At 35.2% G+C, this 20,869-nt stretch overlaps 1 protein-coding gene and 1 non-coding gene across 6 annotated transcripts in view; both read right to left on the bottom strand.

The window, feature by feature from the left end:
* Positions 1–20,869, bottom strand: part of CDH19 (cadherin 19) — a 147,769-nt gene that overhangs the window by 101,602 nt on the left and 25,298 nt on the right. The window lies entirely within an intron of this gene.
* On the bottom strand, positions 9,909–10,038 carry LOC140502920 (U6atac minor spliceosomal RNA). Its single transcript, XR_011966643.1, has one exon. It is a non-coding gene; the product is annotated as a U6atac minor spliceosomal RNA (small nuclear RNA).

Here is a 20,869-nt window from a genome sequence, read left to right as displayed (position 1 = left end):
GGAGAAGCCTCATCATCCTGAATTCAAATCTGGTCCCACACACTTGCTAGATGTGTGACCCTGGGCAAGTCACTTTACCCTGTTTGCCTTAGGTTTCTCATCTATAAAATGAATTGGAGAAAGAAATGGCAAACTGTAATGGTAATTTAAATGAGAAGTTCTTTCCCATTCATTAATAGGCCCATGTGACCTATTTAAACCACATGGAAGCCTAAGTCACATGTGTTGAGAGGAGCTTGCTTAATGGGTAGAACAGGAAGGGTGGAGCAGAACTGGAAGTTAAAGCAGAGGAGGAGAAAACAGAGGCAAGCATACAGCTAGGCTTGCGAGTCTTTGTTTGTGGGAAGGTCCCAGCAGTTGATTGAGGGGAAAACTTGGGAATGGTTTTGTCCCCTGGGGTACTAATGTGTATTACCTTCTTGGTTACTATGATGGATTTGCATTTCTGGTATATGAATAAATGCTTTTCTTCTGCTTTCTATATGGAGAGTCTGTTATACTTTGAGATTCAGAACTATGCCAGCATATTCATAGCCACCATTGGTGCTGTAAATATTGCCTTGGTGATACACAAATCGCTCCAGTATTTCTGTCATGAAAGCCCCAAATGGAATCGCAAAGAACACTTGTATGAGCTGATACAAAGTGAAGTAAGCAGAACTAGGAGGAAAAAAAATATCCATATATACAATGACTACAATCATGTAACCAATTTTGAAAGAGGAGAAATCTGATCTATATACAAAGACAAATCATGACTTCTGAAGACTTCAGAACATATTTCAGCATGTTTCTTATTTCTTGGCATAAAGGTGATTGGTGATTTGATGACTAGAGGTGCAAATTGGCACGTATATTTTCAGATGAGACAAAAGTGTTCATTTATTTTGCCTGAGTCTACTTAAAAGCTAAAGAAGAGAGTTTCTGCTCCCTGGGACTAGAGGATATAAGTGGATGGTGAAAGTTATGCAAAAGTCATTTGTCCATTCTTTCATCTTTCTATGAAACAAAATTTATTGGAGTTATGGAAACAAACAGATCAAACTTAGCAAAATTTTGCCCAGTAAGGCTATCTAATGAGGAGCTGTCTTGTAAAAACAAAAAGCAATAAAACAATAAATGTGATTCTGGGCCAATGGATTCCACATTAGTCAAGTGAAAGACGTCCACTATCATTTCTTGATGCTGCTTCTGAGTTGATTATAGATTCTGTAGTATAGTTCCTCTTACATAGCTATTGATATTGTGACATTACAGCAGTTTTCCAAGGCGATTACTATAGCACATTCTTATCTAGTCATCCTAAGTCCAGTACTTCTGGAGACAATTTAATGCTGAATTAGTACTGAATGTTTCCTATTAGCTCTCTCCCTTCAGCTGTTTATAGAACAATTTTAAATAGTTTTCAAGGCTACTTTTTCTCTTTCCATGTCACTCATTTGTAGTTAGTCTGCTTATTCACATAATATAATAGCTAACATTTAGCTACAGATTTATTGAAAGTATCAGAATATTTAGTATGTGATTCTATTAACGAAAATAGTCAATGTAGAGAATATTTCAAATATATGTATATACACACATACACACAGGAAGTTGTATTGCACAGTAGCTCATAGAATCATATTATATAGACCTGGAAGGGAACTTAGAGAATGTTTGAATCCCTTCATTTTAGGGATGAGAACTTCACATTCAGTAAATGCTGCTACTTGCTTAGTAGCTAGGTGGTATTGTGCATATGGACAGCAAGTCAGGAAGACTTGAATTCAAATCCTGCTTCCAAAACTTGCTATTTGTGTGACCCAAGGTGGGCACCTTAAGCTCTCTTGGTCTCAGTTTCCTAATCTGGGAAATGTAATAATGACATCATCTGCCTCCCAGTGTTATTGTGAAGATCAGCTGAGATCGCAAATAAAAAGCACTTTGAAAAGTTCAGGTGCTGCAGAAATGCTAGTCACTATTAATCAGAATCTCAAAGATATTAAACAGCAGACTCAAGAATCAAAACCAGTTCTCTGATTCCAATGAATTACCAAAGGTTACAACTTCTTAAACCAAAATTGTAAGTCACTCAAAAAACAATGGAGAAATTTTTAATTATTGTGAATTATAATATACACTGTAGATAAAGTATTTTCTTATGGATGCTCTTCCATTTTTTTAAGATTTTTTCCCTCATTCTTCAAATGAGTTGTTTCTGTTATTATCTTATATTTAAACTTTTATGTTTTTATGTATTCAAGATTAACCTAAAATTCTCTGCTCAACCTTGTTGTTAACTTTATATTGCTGCCAGTGTAATTGATACATAAAATGCTCAATTCTGTCTTTAAATCATATTTCTAACTGTTACATAATCATGAATTACTATTTCCTTTCTAAGAGAATCTGTAGCCAACTCTGAAATGTGTTTTCCTCATTTCCATTATTTTTTTCTCTATTAAAAAAAATCTAGTCTTAATGTATATCAAAGGCCAACAAAACTACATGATTTAATTTTAGTATAATGTCCTGACAATTTCCGGACCATGAAAGCAAAATCATCTATTCTAAATAATACTATCCTTAATTGTTTTTGAGAAGCCCATCCTTTACCTTTATTTTAAACAAGAACTCTTCATGATACCTCAATCACACATTGCTAGAGTACTTTAACACTATTTCTCAAACTTCAAATTTATTAATCATTAATTAAATTTTGAAATACCTATGAAAATGAGCTCACATTAAAACAAAAAGCAAAGGAATAAAATTATGCTACATACAGAGGTTAAAGCAAAAATATATGCCTCAGAAGAAATGGGCCAGAGGGCACCATGGTAAAGTCTAGGAATTTTGAGTATTCTAAGAACTATTTTCCAGTATCTCTTTTTGCTGTATTATGCTTTGACTCATTTCTCTGAGGCGACATAAGCAAGACTTTTTTTTATTCAAATTGCAGCCTCCGCACAACTATCTTGGTCATACTCAAGGTAAGAACAAGGATAATCAAACACATATAGTGTTTTAAGGTTTATCAAGAACAATCTTTTAAGACAAGAAATATAATATGCTTTCCTAGATCAGGAAATTGAAGCTGAGAGATTAAATGGCTTACCCAGAGTCATCAAGACAGTGATGTAGCTAAGATTTTGCAAATTAGGTCTTCTAACTTTTAATAAGGACATCATGCAATAAATATACCACTCTGATGACCTTAGTAGTTGATGGTATAGCATTTACCAGACAGAAGGTAAAAGTGGAATCTCTCAGCTGCCTCTTATTAAAGTGTGACGTTAAGGAGCATACATAGCTGGACTAAACTCCTACAGGTTTTATTGCCTATTTATAGTAGCCCTAGCCATGATTAAAGTATTCAATTGAACTTGCCATAAATATTTACAGAGAAAGGTTTTCCTTTTCAGTAAGAATAGTACAAGAAATATGGCAATGTGAAAGTACAATATATCTTTACTTAATGTTTACGTGTATACTGTTCATTATGCGAAATTATCTCTGTTCAGTGTTCAATCCAATCTAATCTAAATTAACTCTGAGCCTCCAAGGAAGAAAATTTCTTTCCCTTTTTTGAAATATAAAAGTTTAGTGAAATCTTTATTTTTCCCTTATCAAATAGATAGCAGAGAAGCTATAAATTCTATGTACCTCATGTTTTAGCTTGTCATCTATTACTTTCTTCCATGCCCATGATTTAGACTGTATAAAGAAACCTGAATGGGTCATACTGGTGGGTGTCTGTACCCATTTTGGTTGTGTACCCATTGCAAAGGCAGGAGATTTTGATGTTTGTTACTGTCATTGTGATGAGTCACACTGTAGATGCATCTGGCAAAATCAGAAAAGGACCTGCACCACTCAACCTTGAGGTTACAGTATATGAATCAACCAATGATGAGCTAGTCATTGTTGGTTAAAGTACTGGAGTCACAAGTTCCCTACAAATTTGTTTCATTTAAATTCAAGAGAGTTCTTGAGATATATTCTAATATACTTCAAATTGGTTCGTGTGAAAGATTTAAGTATTTTTGAAAGTATATTGGAACACATTGATCTGAATTAAATACTGAGTACTTTCAATTGTTTGATTTTAATAAGGCCACAAATAAACATTGATCTATCAAAAAAAATCAATGGAGCAGAATTCTGTGATGGAGGGCTTAGATACATTGTTTGACTGGAATATCCTGCAGTAAGACCTGCCTCATCTCATTGGTGAGATCTTTCAGGAGTCTGTATGTTGTGGAGAGGTCCTGTCTTTCATTGACTTCATTCTCTTCCTCAGCACCTCCTCCAGATGCTGTTCCACATAGCCACCAGGCCTGAGATTTCTTCAGGTAATATAGTGACAACTGATACTCATACAAAACCTTTCCTCATATGACAAATAAGGATAGTTAATAATAAGTGCTTACTATGTGTCAGTCAATTTATTATTATAACTTCATTTGATTCCCACAATAATGCTAGAAGGCAGGTGTTATTATTATCCTCATCTTAGAGATCAGAGAACTGAAGCAATCAAAAGCGAAGTCCAGAGGCACACAGTTATTTAGTGTCTGAGGCCAAATTTGAACTCAGGCTTGCTTTACTCCAGATCTAGCACTCTATGCACTATGCCACCTAGCTGTCTGTAATGCTAGCACCTGTCTGCCAAGGCTATTGTGAGGATTAAATGAGAAAATATGTGCCAACTGTTTTACAAAACTTACAATGCTTTGAGATGCTAGATGTTTCTATTATTTTTATTAAAATCATCATAGTGGTTGTTACAGCATTATTGTAGCATCAGCTCCCTTTCATTTTATTAACGCTTTTACTGAATCTTGAATACATGAAAACTGGCAGGTAAAGCTAGGTTTTCTATACAACATACTGAAACCTGTTGAATATATCACCCCACAAGTATATATGCACACAGATATGCACACATGTACACATATGTGTATATATGTATATGTCATGCTTATAGCTAATAACTAGAGAAATTGCTGCAGGGAACTGTCGTTAACACCTATAGAAACAGTGATGTATAGTTATAGTCAGCTATAAAATCCTGAAATAATTAATACATATGTGTATGTATGTGTTATGTTATACACATGTATGTGCATACATCTATACTTACATAGAGCTACATATATAGTCACATAATTTAATGCATAAACTTTATATACACTACATACACATACAAATCTGCAATAATCCATTTCAGAAGTTTGTGGGGAAAAGAATAAGGAAAAAAGTAAAATAATGTGTATTTTTAACTTCTACCTATTAAGAAAGGTTGTTATATGTAGCAATAAGAAATACATATTTTTACAAATATAGAATAACTTTTTAAGGTGTGTTTTAATAAACTACAACTCTTGATCATTTATAACATGATTCTGCTTTTGTACAGAAAAGTTTTGAAGCTTTCATTATTAAAAAAAAATCTTTTCAACCTTGGCATCACATTATCGTATTTTATTATTTGACTTGTAGGAAGAAAAATACAAGAGAGTGCTGAAGGGTCTTGATAGGATAACTAAGACTAATTTGTTTTCCCAAATCTGAAATTAATCTCTGCTGTTGTGTAGAATGTAAAACCTCATGAAAGATCTTTGCATCAGCAGCTTAGGATACATCGTCCCCAATGTACATGTACAACACATTTTTCAATTGCCTAGAAAATCATTACTTTTTTTTCAGTCATAGCTAAGTGACTATGACAAATAAACACTGTCATGGTTGAAGTAATACATGTATTGCATGGACATATATAGGTAGAAAATGATCCAGTGTGACTTGAAACAATTGTTTTCAAAAGAGACTAATTATGATTTAAGGGATGAGAAATATTATAATCTGTGGACATGTACAGATTGAAACTGAATCTAATGAGAAAATTTCTTCTCTATAACCTCTTCTTGGCTACATAAAGATAATCATTCCATCTGTGAAAACTTATAAAAATATAATGCATTTTGGATGGTTTTTGGAAAGCAAAATTGTTTCATTCAGTTCTATTGATCTTCTCACTGTGAATAGCAGATGGCAAATAAGAGAATGGCTAGACCTCCAGGGAAAACATTGCCAACCAATAGCACCAATTCCACATCATGTGACATAGCATGTGATTTTCATGTTTTTCTATAAATAGACAAGGACACCCAGGGAAAATAACACAATTATCACCCTGAAAATTATGCTAAACAAAGCTCCTGCTTATAAATTGATAGACACATTACCAGTTCATAACTTCAGCAGAAGAATGGGAAAAAATTAACTCCCCAAAAACACTGGACTTAGAAAAAAAGTCAGTTCATGACTTTGTAACTGAAAATAACTTAATGCAATAGGTAGGTCTATACTTCATTCACATTGTTTCTGCCCAAATAAGGGAGTGAGGGGATGGTCTATACAGTAACACACAAACACGCACACACATACACACACTCATGCATGCATGCATGCACTCACACATGCTCTGGATCATTTTGTCAAAAGGGCACATTGATAATGTAGCATTTCTCTGTATTCTAGATCTGTTTTCACTAGGAGATAACTTGGTCCTTGCCATCTTTTCCCTGATGTTCAATTTATGTGTGAGTAACAAAGAAAATAGTGGTTATTAATTGCTGAGCGTATGGACATACAAGCGCTTGCCCTGTTACTGCTTATTTTAGAGTTTGACTAAGAGTAGTTAGCTTTCTCATTTCTTTCTCCCATGATTTCCTTGTCCCTAGAATAATTGGACCTTGGCTCTATGTGGTGTATTAGAAAGAATTAAAGAATTAGGGTAGGTCTAGGAACAATTTTAGACTCTGGTATCTGTCAGCATTGTGACCCCAGGCAAGCAATTTAACCTCTCTGGTCCTCAGGTTTCTCATTTGTAAAAAGGATATATTTGAATATATTTTGCAAGGAAAATATTTCCTAGCCTTCAAAGTGATTAAAATGTTCAGCTTTTCCCTGAGCTGGAAAAGTTCTTTTGGGCATGCAAAGCTGATCTTTCCATCTTCAGAACCATCTTGCTGTTACCATAATTCTAGATATGGAATTCTAGCCCTCTGGGCTGCCCTGTAGCCTATGTGGTTAGCTTTTTGCTCTCTCTCTAGAAAATGTAATGGATTTTTATGGAAAACTTTTAGAGATCTAGTACTAGAATAAGAAAGATCTTCATTTAATTCCCTGCTCTAAAAAACACCATTTATGTGAGCTAGACAAGTCACCTAAACTCTCAGTGACCCAGGCAATTTTCTAAGACTTGAGCAATAATTACTGATGTACATTGGTAGAAAGAGATTCTTACTAGGAGTTTCACTACAGCAATGAAGTCTCTCAACAGGGTTAAACACAAACAATATAATAGAATTGTATTATTATGTAACTAAACTCTGTAACCAGAATTTAGCTATAGATTTAAATACGCTGTTGGAGGATAGGAGATATTCTATATTTGTGAATGAGCAATTCACAGTCTCAAATATTTCTGTTATGCCAACCCTTATATCTATGACAAACATTGATTGTTTTATTTGATTGAATCCCATAAAGTACATGTCTGCTTGTAGTGATAAGGAACTGGAAGATCATCTTCAGTTACCAGTGCAGATTTAATTTTTCACAGAGAGGCTAAATAAAGCAAATAAGGACTAGAAAGGAGCCTAGAAGGACCATGAGGACAGTGTTTTGGTCTTGCCTGATTTTGCAATCTCAGTTTGCAGTGACCACCGCTCCCTCCAAGAATGAAATAAAATAAAATAAAATAAAATGTAAGCATTTGTAAAACTCAGTGAAGTGAATACAAATATTATTATCTCCATTTTACAGATGAGGAAACTAAAGCTGCAAAAAATTAAATAATTTGTCTGGAATTACATACTTTACAAAAACTGGAATTGAAACTTTTATATTACATTCACTAAAATAAATTGTATTAAATTGTTGATTCAGAATAGTTAAAGAGCACGTAAATGTTTTAAAATTATCATATTTATTTTTCCATTTTATTCTGATTCTTTTTTCACCATATGGCTAATGTGGAAATATGTTTAGCATGATTGTACATGTACCATGTATATCAGATTACTTGCTGTCTTAATGAGAGGAGAGCAGAGGGAGAAACATTTGGAGCTCAAAATCTTATAAGGTGAATGTTGAAAACTATCTTTACCTGTAATTGGAAAAAAATACGCTATTAAGTAGAAAAAATCATACCAATTAAATAATATATCTATACCAGTTATAGAGTCATATAATCCAATAATAAATGTTTTTTGTAAGAGAGTCATATATTTAACATGGAGCCACATTAAGATATTGTGAATTACTTTAATTATATAACTCCATCAATATATAACTGAAATTTAGGGCATAAGAACTCTCACTAGTTAATAATGAAAGAAAAGACAGATATTGGTGGGAAAAACTAGAAAAAAGAGAGTAATTTGAAGGTAGCATGAAGATACTAAAAGTTTGGAGGGGAAAATGCAGGGGTTGAAAAATCATTTTTAAAAGAAGGCAGAAAGGCAAAAAAAAAAAAAAAGACAATGTTCCTTCTATCTTGTCATATGACCCAGGGCATTGTAAGTTTTTAGTCTGAAACTACACTAGCTTGTCTGGTTATAAATATGTAATAATGCAATAAGGAAGAATTGGATTCAAGTCCCATCTTGAACAAATATCACTTATGTGACCTGGACAAGTCAACTAAACTCTCAGCAACCTAGGAAATTTTCTGAGACTTGAACAATAACTTTTGATGTACATTGGTAAAAGGAGTTTCTCACTAAGAGTTTCATGACAACAATGAAATCCCTTATTAGGACCAAACGGAAACAACATATTATAATTCTGACATTATTAAATGAAATGAAAATGAATATTATTCTATGTTTAAAATAGAATATAACTCTAGAGATGCATAGAATCTTTGAGATTATTAAGTAATAACTTATTGTATAGTTGAGAAAACTGGAGTCCATTGAAGCTAAGTAAATAGTTGAAAGGTAGTATTTAACATAGTGCAATGAGTACTAAGCATTGAATAAGAGGAGTTATAGCTGTGTGAACCTGGATAAGTTGCAAACCTAAGTGCTATGTAAATATTATTTGTTGTTGCTATTAAATACTTTAAGCATACATGTATGATAATTCATACATGTATGATAATTCCAAAAGAATGAAAACTAATGTCACTACAAAGTATTTTGGCATACATGTCAGTTCCTCTTTAACTCTCATAATTTCTCGGGGGGAGGGGACTATTGGATAATCTTTCTTATAAAATTTCCTCTGCGTTGTATTATTAGGCATAGAAATATCAGTTGAATTCAGTTGTGGTTTGTCCTTCATTTTTGAAGAGGACCAATGACATAATGAAGTGATGTCTTGATTCATGTGTGAATTGGACTTAAGTGAGGCAGAGTTACACAAAGTTATCAGTTATCAAAAGTTATCAGCCTCACTGTCTCTTCTAGTGGCAAAAATCAAGATGACTAGCAATGGTCTAGGATGGGGTAAATGACCTTGACCTTGGTTTTTCTTCAATGTCTGACCAATCTGTAAGAACTCCATAGGGCCTGCTTCAGCTGCCTTCATGGCCTTTGGAATAAATTGCTCTCATCTGCTGAATTCCATGGCTGGGGTTCAGTAGGGGAGGCTTCAAGTGCTTGATGTAGATGTGCCTCTCTCCTCAACTCAAGAATGCATTTGAGATCTGTTGGTTAGCCCCAACCTGGTTTGGCCTATCTTTGGAGAAAACTTACCAGGGTGTGGTTGCTGTGAATCTTATAACTTCTTGGAGCCAGACATAAGAGTTAAGTGTAAGGTAGACACCAAAGGTGGATGAGCAATCTTCAAAATGGCCTGGCAAGTCCTCACACTACAGGTGCTAGCACTCCTTGAATACCTCATATACACCAAAACCATGATTGGGTGCCATGGAGTAGTTGGCAATATCTTAGCTGTAAATATGCATTATAAAGACCACTAGGACTTCTTTCACCCTTATCAAGGGCAGTGTTAACCTTATTCCCTTTCGTTTAACACAACTGACTCCAGTAAAATAGTTTTAATAATCGGAGAAGATTTACTGCTCTTTCCTTTGTATTGCTGCTTGAGGAGATACAGACAAAAGAACAGTTTCATGATTTTAGAGGCCATGCTTCTAAAAGAAGCTTAAAAAATATAAGCATATGAACAAATTATTAAATTCATTTCATTAATTCATTCAATATATATAAATATACCCACACACTCACACACACACATATGACATCTAATAATGTCAGTCAGTCAAACATTTAGAAAGTACCTACAATGTGACATGCCCGGCACTGTGCTTTGTTCTGAGGATACAAAAAGAGTCAAAAGACAGCTACTGACCTCAAGGAGCTTACAATCTAATGGCGTAAAGAACAGGCAGACATGTATGTACAAACAAGCTCTATCTTGACAATTTAAATAGAAAATAATATAAGGAATGGTCTAGAATTAAAAGTGTCTGGGAAATTTTTCGTATAGAAGGTGATATTTTAACTTTGACTAAAAGGAAACCAGAAAAGCCAGGAGGGACAGAAGGGGAGGAAGAGGATTCTAGTCATGGGGGAAAGGGTCAGAGAAAGTTAATGGAAATGAACAATGAAGTATCTTGTTTGTGAAACTATAAAGAGTCCAGTGACACTTGATGAATAAGTACATGGTAGGGAGTAGGGAGTGGAAAGACTGGAAAGGAGTATGGGGGCCAAGTTATGAAAGATTTGAAAGCCAAATGGAGGATTTTGTATTAATCTTACATAATAGAGAGAGTCACTAGAGTTTGTTGAGTGATGACATGGTCAAACCTAGATTTTAAGAAATCAGTTTGATGGTTCAGTGGAGGATGGACTGAAATGGGGAAAGATTTGCTGGCAGAAGACCCATCAGAAAGTTATTCCACTGGTCCCAGTGTGCAATGAAAAGATTCTACTCCAGGGTGGTAGCATTATCAGAGGAGAAAAGGGTTGACATTGGAGAGATGTAAAGATAAAATTGACAGGCCTTGGCAATAGATTGTATATGGAGGGTAAGAGATAGTTCAAGGTAAAGTATGATGCTTAGGATATGTGCTTTAGGGTCTAGGAGGATATTAGTGCCATTGACCAAAACAAAGAAGTTTGGAAGAGGGGAATGGTAAAGAGCGAAGGGTAATGGATGCAGTTTTGGACATGTTGAGTTTAAGATAACTACTAGACATCCAGTTCAAGATGTCTGAAAAACAGTTAAAGATGTGATGCTGGAGGTCATCATAGAGGTTAGGGAAGAATTGATTTGAGAATCATTAGCATCGGAATGATAATTTGATTAATGAGAGCAGTAGAATTCATCAAATGGAGTAGCATAGTGGGAGAAGAGAAGAGGACCCCAGAGAGAGCTTTGTGGGCCATCTATACAGGACTTGATGAGGATGCAGCAAAAGAAACTGAACAACAATAACAATCTGATAGATAGAAGAACCAGGAGGTAGTAGGGACCCAAACACCTAGAGAGAAAAGAATATGAAGAAGAGAGTGACAAGCAGCATTAAAGGCTGAAGAAAGGCCTAAGAGAATGGGGATTAAAGGGGAAAAACTCATTGAATTTGACAGTTGTGAGTTCATTGGTGATTTTGGAAAGAATTGTTTCAATGGAATGATGAAGGTGGAAGTCACATTATAAGGGATTAAGAAGAGAGTGGGAGAAGGAGAAGTGGAAGTCCCTAATGTAAGTGGGCTTTTGTGGGGAAATTAGCCACAAACAGCAGAAAAGAGACAGAATGGTTGTTAATAAAGCACAAAGGGAAGGGTTTTTGAGCATGGAGGAGACATAGGAAAACAGGGAAGGGCAGCAGATTATAGAAGTCATCCAGAATTGGCTTGGCAGGATATAATTGGTGATATGATATGGGTGTAAAGGGAATCAAGAGGACAGTGAAGGATTGAACTGCCTCACCAAGAAGTCAAGAAGGGGAAAGAGGAGAAAGTGAATAGTTCAGAGGGGATGGCCTGGGAATTAAATGAGGAATTGAGACATTGGTGGTTACTGTGTGGACAAAGAGTAAGGTTTACTACTAGAAGGCTGAGGTAGAAAGCCACTAGATTATGGTCAAAGAAGAGTATTTCAGAATTCTTAACCTTAGAGATATTGCAGTTCTGGGGGCTGGCAAGATCAAAAATATGATTTTTTTTGTTGGTGGTTGAGGTTGAGTAGATAAGTAGGTCATGAGAAGTGAGTAGATTAAGGAATTGACTGGCTAATTTGTCTGAGAGAATTAATGGGTAGCTGAAGACCTCAATTATGAGGGCAGGAGTTGAATAGGAGAGACAAAGTGTGATTGAGGTACTAAACTTATTGAAGAATGAGGAGGAGTGACCTGGAAGTCTGTAGTCAAAAGTTGTTAGGATTTTGATTGCTGGAAGATGTGCATTTTATGAAACCCCAAGGAAGAGAGGTTTAAGAGTGATACAAATAGTGAGAGAATTTGGAAGTAACAATAAGGAGTATTGAATACAATAGTATTCAACCTCCCTTGCCTAGATCAGTGAGCTAAGATGAATGAGTAAAAGTGTGGCCAGTACAGGAAAGCCTGATCAGAGAGGCTTAGTCATCAGAGGGTGTCCACGTTTTAGTGATTACTAGGAGATGGAAAGAGAAGGATAGGAAAAGATTTAATATTAAGGCAGAGGTTGCATGTAGAAGAAATATTCTAGAGGCCATAGTGAAAGGGTAAGATCATATTAGTTTGTGACTTTGGGTTAGGATTGTTGAGGGGGATGGAAAAAGGAATTGTATGGTCCAGATTGGGAATGGGGTTTGGATGTTGGTCTACAGGGCTATGTAGGGCATAATTAAGTATATGTCAATCATTGAGGAGGCAATGCTTTATCTAAAACTAACAGCTCAGGGTAACCTGTAAGGTCAATAGGAAAGGTCTATCACATGTGGTCATGGAGTGGAGTAGAGCCCAGCCCAGGCAACACCAGGAGGAATAGGGCCAGAGCAGGCCTTGGGGGCCAATCCCCTGCCACAGTGCAGATCCCTCAAACCACAGGCATCAGAGGTCAGTGACAGGGCTTTTTTAGCTGACCAAGAAGGCAGGAGGGTTGCCCCACAGCTCTGGCCCCAGGTGGCAGCAGCAGAGGCCCCCCTGGGAGGTGGCTTTCAGGGCAGGCAGGATAAAGCATCCATTGTAGGAGGCCTCATCCTAAAGCCCCTCGGGGAATTGAGCGGCTAATCTGAACCTCAGCCCTGAAGTGTGGGTGTGGCAGAACTGCAGGCCAGGTGGTTGTGGAGAGGAAATTCTCCTACTCACAGTTTCTGGGCAAAAAAGTTTTCTGGTTGCTCCCAGACAGGTATGCAGGCTTGATTGCACCACCTTGAAGGAACTGAGATCTTACAGAGTTGCAGAGTATATCCTACTCTTGACAAAGAACCCAAAAGTCAGGTACCTGGTTGGGAAAATGCCCAAAAAAGGGAAAAAATAAAACTATAGAAGGTTAATTTCTTGGCAGATATTTTCCATTCTTTCAGGTTGAGGAAGAACAATGTTTACCAACAGAGACCTCCAAAATGAATATGCAATGATTTCAGGCCATGCAACAGCTCAAAAAGGATTTTGAAAATCAAGTAAGAGAGGTGGAGGAAAAATTGGGAAGAGAAATGAGAGACATGCAAGAAAATCATGAAAAGCCAGTCAATAGCTTGCTAAAGGACACCCAGAAAAATGCTGAAGAAATTAACACCTTTAAAAACAGGATAACTCAATTGGCAAAAGAGGTTCAAACAGCCAATGAGGAGAAGAATGCTGTAAAAAGCAGAATTAGACAAATGAAAAAAGGAGGTTCAAAAGTTCACTGAAGAAAATAGTTCTTTCAAAATTAGAATGGAATGGATGGAAACTAATGACTTTATGAGAAAGCAAGAAATCACAAAACAAAACCAAAAGAAAGGAAAAATGGAAGATAATGTGAAATATCTCATTGAAAAACAACTGACCTGGAATACAGATCTAGGAGAGAAAATTTAAAAATTATAGGATTATCTGAAAGTCATAATCAAAAAAGAGCCTAAACATCATCTTTCATGAAATTATCAAGGAAAACTTCCCTGATATTCTAGAACCAGAGGATAAAATAAATATTGGAAGAATCCACTGATCACCTCCTGAAAGAGATCCAAAAAAAGCAACTCCTAGGAACATTGTGGCTAAATTCCAGAGTAACCAGTTCAAGGAGAAAATGTTGCAAGCAGCTAGAAAGAAAGAATTCAAATGCTGTGGAAATACAATCAGGATAGCATAAAATCTAGCATTTTCTACATTAAAGGATCAAATGGCACGAAATATGATATTCCAGAAGTCAAAAGAGCTACGATTAAAACCAAGAAAAACCTACCCAGCAAAACTGAGTATAATATTTCAGGGGAAAAATGGTCTTTTAATGAAATAGAGGGCTTTCAAGCATTCTTGATGAAAAGACAAGAGCTCAAAAGAAAATTTGACTTTCAAACACAAGAATCAAATGAAGCATGAAAAGTAAACAGGAAAGAGAAATCATAAGGGACTTACTAAAATTGAACTGTTTACATTCCTACATGGAAAGACAATATTTGTAACTCTTGAAACTTATCTCAGAATATGGGTAGTTGGAGGGAGTACACACACACACACACACACACACACACACACACACATACACATACACACGCACATATATATATAGAGAGAGACAGACAGACACAGAGCGAGAGACAGAGAGAGACAGAGAGGGAGAGACAGAGAGATAGAGAACACAGGGTGAGTTGAATAGGAAGGGATCATATCTAAACAATAAAATCAAGGGGTGAGAGAGGAATATATTTGGGGGAGAAATGTAATGGGGCAAATTATCTCTCATAATAGAGGCAATAAAAAGCCTTTTCAATGGAGAGAAAAAGGGGAAGAGGTGAGAGGGGAAAAAGTGAAGCTTATTCTCATTACATTTGGCTCAAGGAAGGAATAAAATGAACAATCAATTTGTTATGAAAACCTATCTTACAATACAGGAAAGTAGAGGAGAAGGAGATAAGCAGGGTGGGGAGATGATGGAAGGGAAGGTAAATGGGAGGAGTGAGCAATTAGAAGTAAACACTTTTATGGAGGACAAGGTCAAAAGAGAGAATAGAATAAATTGGGGGGCAGGGTAGGATGGAGGGAAATATAGTCTTACTCAACATGACTGTTATGGAAGTCATTTGCAAAACTACACATATGTAGCCTATATTGAATTGCTTGCCTTCTCAGTGGGGATGGGTGGGGAGTGAGGAAGGTTGAGAAGTTGGAACTCAAAGTTTTAGGAAGAAATATTGAGTATTGTTCTTACATACAACTGGGAAATGAGAAATACAGGTAATGGGGCATAGAAGTTTATCTTGTCCTATAGGACAAAAGAGAACATGAGGATAGGGGAAGGGAGGGATGTTAGAAGGGAGGGATGGTAGGGGTAAACAGAATGCTCAGCATTTTGGAGTGGGGAGAGGGGAAAGATGTGGAGAAAATTTGGAAGTCAAAATTTTGTGGAAATGAATGTTGAAAACTTACAATAAATAAATTTTAAAAAAACATAATTCGAAGAAAAAATAAAGAGAGAGCTGATACTGTGCCCTAATTGTCTTTGTATCAGTTTCAGAAGGGATTAGTCTTGGGAGAAGGAAAAGTTATACCTCTGAGTGAAATAGGATTTGTATATTAAGGGTCAAAACAAAATTCATTACTAATAAAAGTCACACACGTACGTTTTAGCCTTATAGGCTAATTTTCTTCTGCAGTCTATGGTCTCAGCAACTTGGACTGTTTACCAGTCCATGTCCACATTCTGTGTTGTGTTAATACTACTCTCTCTTCCTGAAATGACTTCCCACACAACTCTACCTTTTGAATTCTTCAACATAATTCAAGATAGATGAAATGCTATCCTACTTAGAAGTCTTACTGCTTCCTTAATAGTATTTTTTTCCTCTTCATATCTTTTCTAGCACTTTGTTCCTATAATTCTGACATAATTATCTTATTCTAGTCTTATTTTAGTCATTTGGGTGCACTCTGTTACATAAATTTCTTTAGACAGCACACATTTCTGTCTCCCTCAACCTGAGCATAATTCTTTAAACATGGCAGGAGCTAAATAAATATCTTTGGAATTGAAATTTGTAGAATTCTCTAAGTTGGTTAGCATCTCTTCTCATCTGATTTCTGAAAATGGAAATGTTCACATTTAATACAAATCAAGATCTTTTTTTTAAATGCATCATTTCTATCCTAGCTTAAAATAAAAACCTGTGAGGAGTAGTGAAAAGAGCCTTGGTCTCACCATCAGAAGAAATATATCTGAGTCCTGACCCAGTCACTTATGTGACTGTAGGCAAATCACTTGACTTGTCCCTACCTCCATTTTCTCTTCTGTAAAATGGTGATAATCTTTGAATTATTTACTTCAAAGAATTTTCAAAGGGAAGGCATTTCATAAGTCTTCTTGTTATATCATTCTGAATTATTATTATAACACTATATCAATTCATATTCATAGACTATTACTTGATTTTAAGGATTTTTTAACCCCTAATTAGAGGGCAACATACCCAGTCAAGTAGGAGATAAAACTGTGGGACTTCACTATCCTCTATTATTTCTTACTCTTCCTTACAACTTTCTGTCATCTGTGGTTCTCAGAAATGTATTAAATATTTTTAACCATTCAACTGGAAAAAAAATCCTAAGTCCTTCAGCTTCTAGAAAACTTTAAATACCATGCAATTTGGCTTCACTTGAGAGCAGTTTAAAAAACCCCCACAATTTCTTTAAAATATTAAATATAAATATTCTTTTAATAATTAATATAGGGCCACTTTCTTTGGGAATGGGTTGACAAATAATTATCATGTATGAGATATACAGTGATACCTCTGTGAAATCCAAATTCAGGTCAACAGCAATTTAGAGATTCCTAATACAGAAAAAATATTTAAAATATGTCAATCATATTATAAACTTACTTGTGAAGGAAAAACACTGTAACCTCCCTTCAGCAACTAACTTATTTCAAGCCATATTGAATTGAACAGAATTTAAAATTTTGACCAACTTTGAAGTTATATTTTTTAAATTTAGGACCTGTACTAAAATAGTCTTCCCATTACAACTGAAAACAGCTCAAAAAAATCTTTAATAATTGACTTCTTACTGTTTATACGAAAAAAAAATATAAACTCATTTCTCTGTCATTTAAGTCTACAGAAATTGGCTACAATTTACCTTTTAAGGCTTGGTTAATATTACTCACTCTTCTTTATGTGTTCTATATTCCAACCCAATTAGACTATACTTTCTATTTCTAATGTGTTCTTTGTCTGCTCTGAATTTTCTCTAATTAACCAGTATTCACTAAATAAATTCTTTCCATAACCCTTCCTGTTAAAAACCCTTCCTCTTCTGCCCTCAAGGTTTTCTTGTAGGTGCAATGTTTTCTATGCAGTATCTACATATCTTCTTAATAGGCCATGATATCTTTTTTAAAAGAAGAGGTCTGATAGTGAAGATGCCAAACACTGAATTTTGTTTGATCCTAGAGGTAATAGGGAACATTGGAGCTTGAGTGAGGGGAGGGCGAAGGAAATGTCATGGTCAGATGTGCATATTTAAAAACTTTCACCCTCTTAGTTGATTTCCTCTAGATACTTTTGAGATTTTTCTTTCAATGTAGATTAAAATTGTATGTACGTTCTTCCATGCAATTTTATATTGTTACTCTTTTAGAACTTCCTGTCTACTAAACCCTCCAGCTCTGAAGATGGGAGAATTTCCTCATTGTTTCTGTATCTTTATTCCCTTGTCAACATTCTTCTTTTTCACTAGATCATTTCTGGGACTCAGATGGACTATGGACCTTTTGTAAAATCATAGTAGTAGGTGCTCAAGTAAGACCACTAATGTACAATACTATTTAATACTTCTGCTTATTGTTACCTTTAAAAAATAATCAGTGTTAGTTATTGCTGTCATTGTAACATACAGAATAAGTTGCTTAACAAAATATAATTTTTCCATGAAGTTTAAGTCTAAAAACCAATGAAAACGCATTGTCTTCAAGCGAGTTAATTCAAAAGTTAATAAATCTATAGTCAAACAATCTATGCCTTTATAATACCATTTATTTTTTAGTGTCTAATTTTGATCATAGAGATTATGACCATAAATTTTATTCATTTATGTTAATTGTAAAGACTGGAGCTACCAGAGATTCTACATAATATATTTTATTCCCACTCCCCACCATGAACTTTATTGTTATTGTTCAGTTGTTTTTTTCATTCATTTCTAGCTGTCAGGTCTCACAGACCTGTCTTTATGCAGATTTCTAGGCAAAGATACTGGAGGGGTTTGCCATTTCCCTCTCCAGTCAGGGTTAACTGACTTACTCCAGGTCACACAAGGAGGAAATATCCGAAGCTGAATTTGAACTCAGTCCTTCTTGACTCTAAATCCAGTACTCTATCCGCCACTCCATCTGGCAGCCCCTTGCACTTCATAATCCAGTTAAACTTGCTAGACCACTCCTCACAAAGTATGCTCTATCTCCCACTTCTATGCCTTTGCATGGGCTGTCTCCAAGTCTTGGAATATTTTCCTTCTTCATTTCGTCCTCTTACTTTCTCTGGTTTATCCCCTTTTCTGCAGGAGACTCTGCCCTTTCTCTTCAGCTGCTAGTGCCTTCTTCTCTGAGATTACCAAGCAACTATTCTGCATATATTTTGTAAGTACCTAGTTTTTCACATAGTGTTGCACCTCCTAGAATGTTAACTCTTGGACAGGAGTTGTTTCCACCTTTCTTTGTGTCTTTGTAGTTTAGCACAGTACCTAGCATATGAAGAGATTAAAAAATTCTTGATGATTGATTGATACATGAATGATTTTTTTTAATCTGGTAGAAAATAATACTTAAAGGAAACATTATTGTTGCATTGGGAGGGATGTTGTGAGTAAAATGAATTAGAATTGTTTAGCTTGGTATAAAAATGCAAACCTAGAACTTATCAAGAGAAACTGTGGAGAAGCCAATTTAAGAAGGTTTGATGTCAGAAATGAAAACAAACACTAAGACAATTACTGAAGAACTATGTACATAAAAGCAAGAAGTACTATTCAATGAGATAGTGGGTTCTTCCTAGCTGAATATCCTCAAGAAAAAGCTATATTAGCTGATGCTGAGTGAAGCGATCAGTGAGGTTCAATATGAATGTATATGTAGAGCCTATATCAAATTTCACACCATCTTACAGTAGTTCGAGGGAAGAGATGGGAGAGAAAATTTGGGACTCAAAATTATAAGGAAGTGAAAGTTGAAAATTAAAAATCAATATTTTTAAAAAGAAAAAGCTACATTATTTCTTAATGGAATTATATGGTGCAAGAGCTTCTTATTAGGATACAGATTGGGCTTAATGACTCTGAAGACTTTTCCAAGTCTAAGATTGTATGAATGAATTGAATACTTCATTGAACACTTGAATCAAAGGACAAATTAATAACAATGCAAATAATTTCTAAAATGTGGGCTTATACTGTAGTTTAATCTTGTTTTCTTCTTTTAATAAATAGTTGAAATGTTGCATTGCCTTCCACATTTACATTGTAACCGTACTTGATTATTTTCTCTGGTTTGATTTATTTTTTAACATATATCTCATTACTTCTCACAGTGTTCTCTGGAATTAGGTAAGCAGCAAGTAATATTGAAACTGGGGCTTTGTAATGTTAATTAGCACTAAGTTGGCTGTTAATATTTGGAAAATAGGTAACCTGAAGTTATTAAATTGTTACTGCTAACAAAAGTGATTTGTTACATTTAGTAATGAGAATGGCTGCAAAGTTAAGAGTGATAAAGGTAGAATAGATAGATAACCAAGGATGAGCACCACAATACACTGACTTTTCAATATCATAAATTGATCATTTTAAGCTAGAGATGTCAACACATATCCTATAGAACACCAAATCAACCATGACATAGCACCTTCCCTCAGACAAAGAAGACATAGTTTAATAATGACAGTGAGCATTCATACATCACTTTGAATTTTATTTACAAAATCCTTTAAGATTCCTCCTGTAATCTGTGATTATTATGACAGATTGCTTTCCCTCAACTTCTCTTCCCTCAGGTCCAATGAAATCTTTAGAGTATCCTTGAGTCTTAGTGTATAAAGGGTTGAAGTGGAAGTGGAATGAAACCTTTAGATACATGAGCTTAACCAGTACCAGGAGGTACAAACTCTTTAATAATAATTCACCTTTATATAGCAATTAAAAGCTCATAACATTTGTGAGCAGATGGTAAAGGAATTAACACATTTTATATATGAGGGAATGAAAGTATAGAAAGGTTAGGTAACAAGGCCAGGGGTCACACAAGTTTAGTTTCCAGAACTCAAGTTTCTTAATTCCTCTTATACTGTTCTGTCTTCTGTCTTACTGCTTCTTAATTTTTTAGTTGCTATACCCTGAAGACACTCAGAGATTATAAAACCATGAAATAACGGAATATTGGTGAATGGCATCTTTCATCAGTGAATCAGAAAAAAAAAAGAATTCAGGAGACAACTAGAAAAATGACACAATACAGTATTATGTAAAATAACCTCTCAAAGCAGATTTAAATTTTTTTCAGCAAGTTTTCTGATAGTCATTGAATTTCATCATTGACAGAGAATTCAGAGAGGGTACTGTAACCAGATGCAGACTGGAGGTATAATGAAGAATAAGATAACGCTATAAACACCATAAGGTATTCAGTCATAGATGTTAAGCTTGGGGGGTGGGGTAGCACAGAGG

The sequence above is a fragment of the Notamacropus eugenii genome, chromosome 4, assembly GCF_028372415.1.
Source record: "Notamacropus eugenii isolate mMacEug1 chromosome 4, mMacEug1.pri_v2, whole genome shotgun sequence".
Lineage (NCBI taxonomy): Eukaryota > Metazoa > Chordata > Mammalia > Diprotodontia > Macropodidae > Notamacropus > Notamacropus eugenii.
The sequence above is the reverse complement of the archived record's forward strand: the minus strand, read 5'-3'. Positions and strand labels throughout refer to the sequence as shown.